Below are 12,306 nucleotides of genomic sequence, written 5' to 3' on the forward strand. Positions count from 1 at the left end.
CTCAGCTTGACCCTAGACAAAATCCCTGATCTTCATGTCCTGGGTTGTTTTTCATCAGAGCAAGAAAATTAGCGAAATATTTTGATCTCTTCACTCTCCAAGGCCTTCACAGTATATACACATGTATAATGTAAGCGATGTTATTACTAATCCTAAGCTTCGGTGGGGCGTGCCCGCTCCCATACGATGCCTGCAAACTGACAATGATGGTGTTACTCATCTCCCAAGCCGGGGTGGGGGGGGCGGGGCTCGTGGGCTTGGATGGGTCTGTGTGTCAGTCACATGACCAAGGAAGCCACGTGGAGACAGTTTCCCCTGCACGTCTCTCTCCATACTTGGCTTCCTTCTACTGCACCTGATGTTCTCCTTGTACTTTATTTCAAAAAGAGAGATAAAGGTCCAGTCTGGCTGTAGGTGGCAACCATTTGGACCCTCACTGCCACTCCTTTAGTTTCTTCTTTTCTGCCATTTTTGGGTTCTTATTTTTTTCGTTCTGTAACTTGAAAACATTTAAATCTAAAACTCGGGAAAAGAGATGAAATTCACAGGAGGTATTATTCTGAGCCTGCTGGCTACATCTAAGGCTTGGTGAGCAGAGGGTTGAGAGCGGTGTCTGGAGGGCACCGGGCTAGAATTCAAGGAGCCGCCAAGTGTCTCATTTTACAGATGGAGAGACTGAGGCCCCAGAGGGGAAGCCAGGTGGAGAGCGTGGGCATTTTTTCCTGTTTTCCTTTATTTGTGTCAGTCCCTAAAGTGCCCATGTTTTCTGTACCCATGATTCAGACACTCTGAATATGGAACAGAGTTTCTGGAATTCGAAGTTATGGCTGAAACCAGCTGACAGCCAAGCGCAGACTCTTTTGTCCCATCCCTGGCTTTGTTCTTACCCCTCCCTCCTTTCTTCTTTTCCTTCTGCTCTTCCTTCCTTCTTTCCTTTCTTTTTCTCTTTCTTTTCCTCTCGCTTTTTTTCTTCCTTTTAAGCTAATGTTCTGATCAGTTTAGTTTCACCTGAAGTCCAGAGTGCAGACCTTCCCAGCCCCGAGCCGCACACAGAGCCATTGCAGGGGTGCCTGGGAACGCAGGCTCTGTGATGAGGGACCGAGGTGGGGTGCATGGGGTGCAGGTGCACAGGGTCGTCCCTGTGCCCTCGCTTCAAGCCAGAGCACCTTCTGGCTGTGACGCATCCTGCAGAGGCCAAGAAGGGCTGGGCCAGAGGCAGAAAGAAGGGAAGAAAAGAAGGCTGCTCCTGCCAGAGCCGCTGGAACCGAGCCCTCGCAGTTGCATCTCTCGTGCACTAGATGGCACTCTTAAGCTTTACAAGGAGCCGGGTGCGCGGAGCGTAGATATGACATCCCAACCTTCCCCAGCGCCTCCTGCCGGAGAGGCTCCTGGCGAGACAGGGAGAGGGGAGGAGAGTTGGAGGCCTCCTGGACATTTCCTGAGGCCCCCAGTGTGGGGGCGCCCCCCGCTGTCCCCTTGGGCGACCAGGGCTCCCAGAGACCCACAGAGCCGCTGCTGTCAAAGCCAGGAATTGCCAGTGTGGTCCTCGCCGTGGGCTCTCAGGCTTTGTTTCCTGAAAGGGGCAGAAGCGATCAAAAGAGCTGGCTCTGACCCCCAAACACCACCAGACCAGCCAGGAGTAAGGGGCTTCGTTCCGGGATCTGATGGGAGGTTCTGCATTTGCCCACCTGGTGCTGGTTCAACGCTGTGCTGGAGAATGATCCCTCCTAGGGAGGCCTCTGCGTGTCTGGGAAACCTTGCATCCCTTCCAGTGCGTGAGGACGCCTTCCATCTGGAAGGCGTGCGCAGGGCCCTGTGCCCGGGGGGAGGGTGCCCTGCTGTACGCAGAGGCTCCCTGGGCCACGATCAGCCGCCTGGTTGCCTGTGAGTCCCTGAAGCTGGGCCCAGCCAGGGCCAGGTGGGGATGAGTGACGTACAAGAACTGGGTACAGTGAGCAGACAGTGGGGTCGGATCCTGTGACAACTGTGTGTCTCAGCAACCAAAGCGACGGGAGGAGCCAGGAGAGCTGGGCCAGGGCCACGGCAAGTGGTGTTACGGCTGGGGGTTAGGGTTAAGGTGAAAGGTCAGGATGCCACGCCTTCATACCAGTCGGCTGCTAGAGAATGGCAAGCCACGCAAACTCTCTGGACCTCAGTTCAACCGTCTTAAAAGGAGCCTGGGGATCAAATCACGTCTGAAATTTGGGTTGCATGATAAACAATAAATGTCTCAAATTTGGGTCGCACGATAAACGTGAACTAGAACAGATGAGGCAATATCAGAATTCATAGCATGTGATAAGGAGAAGTACTATTTCTTGAAACTTTTTATTTATATATTTTTAATTTTAAAATTTTTACTGATTTTCATTTTTTAACTTTTTCTTTTATATTATTATATATCGTTGATTAATAATGCTGTGTTAGTGTCAGGTGTGCAGCAAAGTGATTCAGTTATATATATACATATATCCATTCTTTCTCAAATTCTTTTCCCGTTTAGGTTGTTACATAATTTTGAAACTTTTATTTAGCATATCTGTGTACGCGCGCGCGCGCGCACACACACACACACACACACACACACGAATGTGTGCATATACATAGATATGTGTAGATCAGACCATGAAGTTAAAGTCTGAGAATCACTAGCCCCGTGCTCCGGAGGCTAACACGGTACAGGGTGCCTGGAACAAGCCAGGGCTTTCCCGTCCCATGCACCTGGGTTCCAAAGTGGTTCTGCCATATATGAGGCACGTCACTCTGCTCATGTGGCCGCTTCCCGCTCTGAGCCTCGCTGGGCTGAAATCTGTCGCTATGCAGAGCCCCGTGTTACTTGGTGCTCTTGAAGTCAAGTCCACCTACACACACGGCTTCCTAGGTTGGAACCATTTTAACTTGGTTGGAGACATGCTGGTGGGTCCCGGTGGGGTGCACAGAGGGAGGGGTCTGCCGGATGGAAGGATCCAGAAGGACAGCGGGTAACAGTGAAGAGTCCCAGGTGTCAACATGCCAGCGAGTTGGCCAAAGAGAAGCCACGGATGGATGCCAGGCAGGACTGGTCGCGTTCCTTTCTGCTCTGAGTGTCAGTTGCACCCGGATCTGAAAGGTGCAGTCGACCCTTTCTGTCATCACTCACTGATCGGCTTTTGCAAAAGTCTGTGTAATGGTTTGGATAGAGGTGTAGATGTTGTCTTGTGTTTCATAACCTGGCGTCTTGGGACCAGGCTGAGAAGCAGGTAAGGAGCCTGCTCAGGCAGAGCTGTGAGTGGAGGTGGCACCTACTTGCCCGTCTGACTGGGCGGCCGAGCCCCTGTGCGCTTAGCTAGTGGCTACAACCTCACCTCCGGCATCCCTGAGCTCGGGCCACCTCCTGAGAGTACCAGCCTTTGATCCCCGCATGGGTCACTGTGACAGAGAGACCCACACTGAAGATGCGGAGATCCGTAGTCCAGCTCTGGTCTTTCTACCTGGAACGCCTTGGGCAGATCTGTGCCTCGTGTCTCAGTTTCCTCAATTGAAAAGCAAAGAGGCCATGTGGAATCATCTGTAGGCCCCTTGAGTCTGGCTGGAGCAGAGGTTACTCATCCGTTTTCACATTCCTTGGACTTGGGTCTGAATGACCCTCCCCCAGATCCAAGTTCTATGGTTCCCAGCTTTACCTTGAATCAGACCCTAATTCCTAACAATTTAATTCATAAAAGCTTTGGTTTGCTGACTAGCATCCTGGCTTGGACTCCCATAGCCCTGTTTCCGATCCAGTGGGAAATTTTTAACCTTCCCTTGAAGGATGTCTTGCAATTATCTCCCAGGAGTTTTCCTATTAGTTTTATAATCAGCTTCACTGGACCAGCTAAGAATTGATATTCAGCCCAAATGCATCCTTGTCAAACTGCATAATTTTACCTCTTGGTTCTATTACTTTGTCCTATGTTATTATAGGTAATATTTTAACGAGCATTGCCTTAATTGTGTTTGCAGAACGTTATTTCTACGATATATTGGAAAGAGTTTTGCAGGGAAGTGAGAGGAGTGTTCCATAGTCCAATATATTTAGGAGGCACAAGTCAAATATCTGAACTGATTTCATTAGTGCAGACCTTCTCAGAGCCTTATCTATTCAGAGAGTATTGGGTGAGGGGAAGTTCAGAGGCCAGGCTCTGCCATCTCTACCTCTTCCCTGCTAGGAGTTTGTGGGTCTGCAGTCACTGTTGCAACAAGGGGTTGAAGGACATCATCTTTGAGGTCCTTTTCAAGTTCTGCCATTCCTTAATTTTGGTTCTGATTCCCTCTTCCTCCTAAACAATCAACTGAGAGGAATTTCTTGGGCTTTTACAATATATAAGATACTGACGGATTATATTTCTTACCTCATATAGCTTATACCCATGTCCTGTGGGAATACCGAATGTATCAGGTATGTCCTCTGCCCTAAAAAAAGGCTAAATTCACCTTGGGAAAACAGGACGTGCCAAAGGTTTCCTGGTGATTCAAGGTCACCTGTGTGAAGCTACATGATAGGTAAGAAGTCCAGAGAGAGAAGAACGGTGGTCTGGTCTGGTCAGGGGAGTTGAAAGGGTCAGGTTGGACTAGGTGGTTGTTACAACAAGGCTGTGTTTGGATAGATGGGGACCACAAGGGAAGAGCCTTGAGTAGAGACCCCAGGGGCGTAGAGACTGGAGCTGTGCATCTGACCTCATTTCATAAGGGAGGGGTGGGGACATTTCTCCCCTACAATGCAAGTGGCAGCTCAGTTTTACCTAAGTAGGCTTCCTCTGCCTGGTCCTGGGTTCTCCCTGTCTGCCCATCCTCCCTGCACAGGCTACTCTCTCCTACCTGAGTTGACTTGTTTGTACTTTTCCAAAATAAACGTAACTCCTATTCGACGGGTGTGTGTAGTAAGATCCTGGTATCTCCCCTTTGCTCTCATGAGTGAGAGGTTTGAGGGGCGTAAGGCAGCCCCAGCATGACTCCTGGTGTGTAAGCTTCTCTCGTCTCCTCCCCTGCTTTGTTCTGAGGTGCCTGCGTGGGGACAGTGGAGCACAGACGTCTGCAGGTGGCTTAGGGAGCCGACGGTAACGGTCGCTCCTCCGTCACATTGCCTTGGAGCTATTGAAGCCACTTCAGTATAAAGAAAGAATCAGTGACAACTGTCATCTTTGGGATGTAGGTGTTCACGTTGAACAATTCTGTAAATTAATTAACTCATTAATTTGTTCCACAAATACATTTATTTGAGCATCATTCATGTGCTATGCACTCGGGATACAAAGAGAAAAGGCAAAGTCAGAGTCTTTGTTTTTGGGGTGCTCGTGATCAAGGAAGAAAAACACCCAAGATAAATAACCATGACAAACAAATAAATTAAAACACCGTGCAACTGACGTCATACTGAACTTAGCCCCTATGTATTGTGCTCGTGTTCCAAGTACTGAGCTAAGTGCTTTGCATCTTTTTTTTTTTTTTTTTGTGGCACGCGTGGCCTCTCCCGTGTCCCCTGCATCGGCAGGCAGACTCTCAACCACTGCGCCACCAGGGAAGCCCAGTGCTTTGCATTTTTAACTTTCTTCTTTCGTTAAATGCTCACAACAATCCTTGGTATAGTTGGTATAGTTAGTCTGTGGTTTACAGATGCAGAAATTGAGCGACAAGCAGGGTGAAGACCTTGGTCTGTGTGATTTTATGGTGCTTGTTCTCTCAGCTACCAGGGTCATGATAGACATGGGAGTGAAGGTCCTGGGCCACAGAGGAGGGAGAAGTTAACTCTGCCTGGAGACCCAGGGAGGGCTTTAGGGATAAGGAAACATCTGAGTTGGATTTTGAAGGATGTGTAGGAGTTTTCAAGGTATGAATTTGGAGCAGAGAAGAGAAAAACATTTTTGGAACCCGGGAACATGTGCAAAGGTCACAGGTCAGAGAAGGGGGATTAGGGATCTGTGAGGGGTTAAGTCTGTTGGGTGGGATGCTTGGGTGTGGTCACCCTTGTATGTCAGGGGGAGGACTTTGTATAAAATAACAGAAGTTAAGCCAAAAGAGTTAACGTGAATTTCTCTCCTCTTCTCCCCAAATTTACTAAAGCAAAGTGACATAGGTTATGCGGAGGGAGGTGATTTGTTTATCTGGAGGTGCAAGCATGGAGCAAACCATTATTCACTCCATGAGAGAACCACCTGTGAAACTTTAAATGGTATAAAAGAAGCGCAAGAGTTCCTGCCCCTCCTCACGGCCCACGGCAAACTCCACCATCTGTGGACATGTGGCGATTCTTCACGGAGCAGAGCTCTCTCTAAATCCCCATCAATTCCTCCAGAGTTAAAGATAGAAGTTCCATATGCAGTTCCACTCCTGGGGCTACGCCCCAAAGAATTGAAAACAGAAACCAAAGGAAGTATCTTTACACAGATTCTTAAAGCAGCACTATTCACAAGACCCAAAAGGTAGAAACAACCCAATGTCCATCCACAGATGAATGGATAAATAACATGTCATATATTCATGCAATGGAATATTATTTGGCCTTAAAAAAGAATGAAGCATTGAAAACATCCCAGACAACAAAAGACCACATGCTGTGTGATCATATTTGCATCAGAGATCCAGCATAGGTAAACCCAGGGAGACAGAAAGTAGATTGGTAGCTGCCGGGGGCTAGAGGTGGGGGGAATGGGGAGAGGCTCCTCATGGTACAGTTTTGTTTGGGGTGATGAGCTTGTTTGGGAATTGGATGGAGGTGGTTGTTGTGCATCACTGTGAATGTAATCAATGCCATTGAGTTATGCATACTTTAAAGTGCTTAATTTTATGTTATGTGAACTTCACAGCAAAAAGAAAAAATCCCGGTCAATGCCGTTCTGGGGTGGGCACTGTTTATCAGCTGGAAAAGGGAGCAGCATGGCCAACAGCCTCCGGGTGGGCCCCATGGGTGCCTGCATCCCCGAGAGGCCCGGTTCCCCTTCTCACCTCAGAGACCGTTCCCCGGGTCTCCCGGGAGGAAAGGATTCTTCACCATGTAAAGCAGTTATTTCCAAGTGGACCCACTTGACCCTGTAAATCACTTTCTTGAATGAGAGATAGTAAAGGGCAAAAGTTACTCCTTTCCTATTCTTTTAATTGCCTGGGTCGATAGGCACAATTGATTTGAATTGAGAAATAGTCTCCAGGTAACATTTAGGAAGAATCACTGAGATGGGCACATCGCGAATGACCCTCTGCTGCTCTCCACGGGGACCGCCTTCGGGGTTCTAGCCGGTGCAGCTAGGCCTACGCTCAGAGTGAGCGAGGCCAGAGATGCACGTCTCCACATGGTCCTTTGGACAGGCCCTGGATGCTTCCAGGGGGATGGTGTGGAGTCCGTCAAGAGGGTTGTGCCCTAAAACTTCCCTGGAGGGTGGAGGCTGTGCCCTTCCCCTGATGGGCTGGTGCTGGGGGGGAGTCTCTGAGCAGCAGCTGACTCCCTGGAGCCCAGCCACTGGCCCAGACCTTCTGCTGGGCTTCGTCCCTCAGAAACACCCCTGCGACAGGAACTGTCTGCTGAGGTCACTTTCTGAGGGACTTTCCTGCCACCGCCCCTGGTGACGCTCACCTTGGAGGGGATGGCAAATCTCGCCTTTGGGTCTTTGTTTTGGGCATCAGATTGGGGGCTGTGAGGCAGGGACAGTGCACCATGCTCGGAGCAGTGTGCGCCCGTGACTCCCTGCCTGCCTGAGCCTTTCTGAAACTATTGGGAGGAGCAGCTGGCTCAGAAGAGAAGCCAGTTTCCAGCCCAGTTCTCGGGGAGTGATATTACAGGGAGAAAAGAATTCTGTGGACGCAATATCCTACGTTCATTAGACAGCTCGTCAATAAGATTGGGGGACAGGATTGATCTTTTACTTATAATGCAGAGCATTGAATGGATGGCAAAAGTGCTTTTAAAAGGGGCCCACGGAACACTTTGAAAATATTAATTAGTGTGTTGAAGCATTCTGCATAGCATTTCATAGTGAAACTGCTCCAGGGGGTTGCTTGGGATGAATTATTAATAAGAATCCGTCTCCATCCTGTGCTTCCTTCCCACCCTGATTTTGTGGGTGTGGGTGTGGGTGTGGGTGTCTGTTCTATTCATTTACTGCTCATTTCACGCAAGTGGGAAGATTGGGGTGGCCCATGTTGGGGGCCCACGTGTCTGGAAAAAAAGACATACCCCAGACACCAAGGACACACCATGCAGGAGAAAGGCAGTGCTGTACGTGGCGGTACTGGTTTTGGTGCTTTATATTCCAATTGGAAACCAAATGGGTATGACTTTTGGGGGTGAGTTTAAGGTTTCCTAAAGATTCAGGGCTCAGAAAGCAGCAGCTTCTGAGAATCAGAGAAAATCCGGGGGCTTCCTTCTGTAGTCCTCTGACCCCCACTTGGCCTACATCACTGGTGGGAGGAACCACCATTCCCTTTTCAACGGACCTTAACTGTGTTTACCGAGCAACCTCAAGGGTTCACGGAAGCTCACTAAAATACAACGTCCCCTAAACAGGTTAGCGATCGGATTCCAAGCTGAGAGTGAAGCCTACTTTCTTCCTGTTCTCAGAAGCATAGATTTGGAGAAATATAAACATATTAGCAGGGGCATTTTGCTTTAAAATTTTAAACTAATTCAATCAAGGATCATAGAAATACTTATAGTTCTGCAAAACTGAGCAATGCGGACAGGGGGGCTAATATAGTTATCCTGAGCGTTCCTTACCTTGGAGGGAGGCCAGAGATGCGTTCGCAGGAATGCCTTAGACGGTCCCCAGTTTGTCTTCTTTTGTTCCTCCCTGCCCGCCCCCCGCCCATTTCACACTTCACATTTTTGGATTCCATATCTTTTTTCTTTAAAAAATATGTGCAGATATCTTCGCTTGCTGGAAAACAGTCCAAAACTACGTCTGTAAATCATGGAGATTTTTGACCTGATGGCCATGTTAGACAATCAGATGAAATGGTGAATTTTCCACTTTAATTTTATTAGTGTTCTCTGGTCTCAGGGTATAAAAGACATGGCCCGTGCAGTTTAAAAATGAATTAGTCGACTGGACTTCTTTGTTCAATACGTTTGACAGGGATAACTCTGGTCTACTGGGCCATACATATGTGTATTCCCCGCCTCCCACGAAAGTTTGAGGTGTCCTATTGGACTACTTTGTTTAATGCTACAGGGAAAACCACCAACCATGGGTTTAACTGTGATTTTCGTGTTGACAGCTTCCTGCTATTATGATGGGAGCTGATGGTTAGCAGTTGACTGCGCCTTAGCGGTGGGGACAGGGGACAGGGAGTCGTGCGAGTCTGTGGAGCAGCAACGACAATGCCTCTGCTTTTTATAAAGTGAAGAGGGGACATCTTTTCCCAAGGAAACCCTCCTCGCGCTGTGGATGTTACGGAGCACGTTCTCTGGGGCGGGTTCTGTAGCCAACTGGTTAATATTTTAAACATGTAGATGACCTCCAGGCCTTCTGAGGCCAATTTCTCTCTCGCCATCTTTCTTTGTCCATGTCTTTCCTTCTTGGAAAAAAAAAAAAAAAAGAGAGAGAGAGACTTCTCAACTAAAGATCTCTCTAAAATTTTACATCCCTGGTGCGATATTATGATTTTATTCACTTGGTTTCATCAGAATTAAGCCCAGATTGAAAAGAGAAAAATCAGCTCTGCCAACAAGGAGAGCAATGCCTAACCTCCTCCCTTTGGTGACCTTTGATAAGGGTTCTGCTTTTTGGAGAGTGTGACACGGCTGGCCTGTGGGCAGAACCTGCGGGCCGTCTCGGGGGCAAGATGAACGCAGTGCCGGAAAGGGAAAGGAAATGAACCCAGAGATTCTGTGGCTGTGTTACCACCTCCAAGGACAAAGGAATTTGCAGTGAGCAGTTGTGTGTGTGTGTGTGTGTGTGTGTCAGAGGGGCCTCCTAGAAATTGCAAAGTTTTATTTTTATTTATTGTTTGGTGATGATTTAAACACCTTATGGTGCCAAAGCAGAAGCAGAAGAAGCCTGTGTTTGGCTTTTATCAGCTAAGAGAATTAAGGTTATTTTTTCCCTTGACTTTTTTTTTAGCAGCCCCAGTGCCTTGGCCGGATTCCAGTTCAGGTAATTACATTCTGTCTTTCTAAATTCCCTTGTAACTCCAATTGGGCAAAAGCTGCTCTTCACTCCCCTCCTAAAAGCTGATATGTGGGGTGCCTGGCACCGAATGGGGTGGCGTTCCAATAGTGGGTCCCAAGGTGTTCCGCTGGAAATGCGTTTCGAGAGGCTTCTGCGTGCGGAGCTCGTGTGCAAATGGACGAGTATTATTTATGGCTCTTTTCCGTCAGCAGCTGCTAACCCGAAACTCTCTCTGAATGACATTTTAAATATGAAGACCGGGGTCATTAGGACGATTAGATACAAGGTCCGTTTTGCTCACCTCTAGAATTATTGGGTGACTGAAACCGGGGTGGGAAGTGAAGAAAGGAAAACACGTCTTATCACGGGAAGTGCTTTCTGTGTTCCATTTTCCACAAAATGGCTCTTTTTTGTTGTTGTTGTTACTTGCTTTTACTTATTTTTTGCTATCTCCTGATGAAAATTAAGGGGGATTATTGGTCCTTTTTGTTTTTATTTTTTAGGGAGGAATGGAAATGGAGGTGTTTTCCGTTTGTAGGAACAAAATGATATCGCTTTTTTAAAAAGTCTGAGGTTCAATTCCTTTAATTTTTCAAATATTTATCGAGTACCTGCCATGTACCGGACCCTGCCTAAGGGCTCTTTTAGACACATAAGTGCTTACTGTTTTTAACCTTTTCATTAATATTTATCTTAATTATGGACACCAATGTGTCTTTCAAAAACAATGAAAGTAATTCCTATAAAAGAGCATCTGTAGGGGTGACCAAAGTATGAAATGACCTGCTTGTGTTTATGTGATTGTAATGACACCCTCTGTAGACAGCTGATTTCGGCGAAGGTATATTTCCCAAGACGGACACAAGTCTTTGCCACAAACCAGAATTTAGAATGTGTCCTGAAAGGTACAAAAGAAAATCTGATGTATGAAAACCATTTTCATTTTAAAGATAAACATAAGAGTAAAGGGATTGTTTTTTCTAGTTGACATTAGAGATCCAGGAACCTGCTGCCATGGGCCTATTGTCAATTCTGTTTGTGTCATAATTCCTACAAAACAAGGATGTGAAGGTTTAACAGACCGCATTTCTGAAAGAGATGGGTTTGATGCTCTGGGCATGCATCTCGGCTGGCTGTCCTAGTCTGGGGTCTTTCCACAAACCTAGAAGTAGACAGATCTCCCCAGTACTTTACATTTTTATTTCTGTTTGCTTTAATTTTCCCAACCCTTCGTCCTTCCGCGACTGCCATAAATCAATGGCCCCGTGCATTTGTGTGGAGCAAGCAAAGCCACTCTGAGGGGCCTGACAACCACATCTGATGTTAGGTCTTATCACCCTGTGTTTAGATAATAATTCCTTTTTGCCCTTGTACCCCCTTTCTTTACAAAGCATTGGGTCCAGGCAGATATTAAACAACTCAACCCAACCCTGCAGTCTCCTCTGGGCTTGTAACTCTAGTGAATTGCATTTTTTCCTAATTACAGGAAAAACAGCAAATTGGCAAACATCAGGAAGCGGGTACACCCCCTCTGATTTACAAGGAAGAGTGCAGGGTGACTCTATAGCTCAGGAATTCAGTGAAATAAATTTATGGTTAGAAAAATTCATGTTCTTAATGTGATGAAGGTCCTTTAACTTTTAACACGTTTCTCTAGTTAAGCTGCACAGGGTTCTCTCGGAAATGGCTGTCTACAGCTGCTGCAAACTGATTTATCTCCAGATAATGGTCAGAGCTGCGGACCAAATTGTTGGAAAGACCCAGTTCTTTAACTTTGGTGTTTGGGGCTGTCTGTATTACTGTTTATGCATATTCCCTTTGTGTACATGAGCAGAGATTTTCGGTGGCCTAACTTTTCCGGGCAATCAGGGTAATCTCCCTCCAGCCCAGAGGGTCTGCACTGCTGAGAATCTCTGCACACGGTCGCCCTGCTGGGATTTGCAGCCCACATCAGCCCCTTCCTTGGCAGTTGGGAAATTCCTTGAAGAATCAAGTGATCTATGTGAGACGGATCCCGTAGACATCACGTACACATCACTGTGTACAGCAATACTAATTTGTCTTTCGAAAATTATATTTTGAGGAGCTGCTGAAATCATTTGCTTTGAGAGAGTGATGAAATTTCCTCCATTTAAGATGCTTTCTTGGAAAAACAGATGCATTGCCCCAAGCCTGACATTGTCCTGGCTTT

At 47.2% G+C, this 12,306-nt stretch overlaps 1 long non-coding RNA gene across 1 annotated transcript in view; it reads left to right on the top strand.

Moving 5' to 3' along the window:
• Positions 1 to 11,689, top strand: part of LOC117199872 (uncharacterized) — a 101,390-nt gene extending 89,701 nt beyond the window's left edge. Inside the window, exons 2-3 of the long non-coding RNA XR_004481217.2 lie at positions 10,068 to 10,100; positions 11,602 to 11,689. This is a non-coding gene — a long non-coding RNA (uncharacterized LOC117199872). The remainder of the gene's footprint in view (positions 1 to 10,067; positions 10,101 to 11,601) is intronic.
• Positions 11,690 to 12,306: the final 617 nt, after the last annotated feature.

This window comes from Orcinus orca, chromosome 14 (genome assembly GCF_937001465.1).
Source record: "Orcinus orca chromosome 14, mOrcOrc1.1, whole genome shotgun sequence".
Taxonomy (NCBI): domain Eukaryota; kingdom Metazoa; phylum Chordata; class Mammalia; order Artiodactyla; family Delphinidae; genus Orcinus; species Orcinus orca.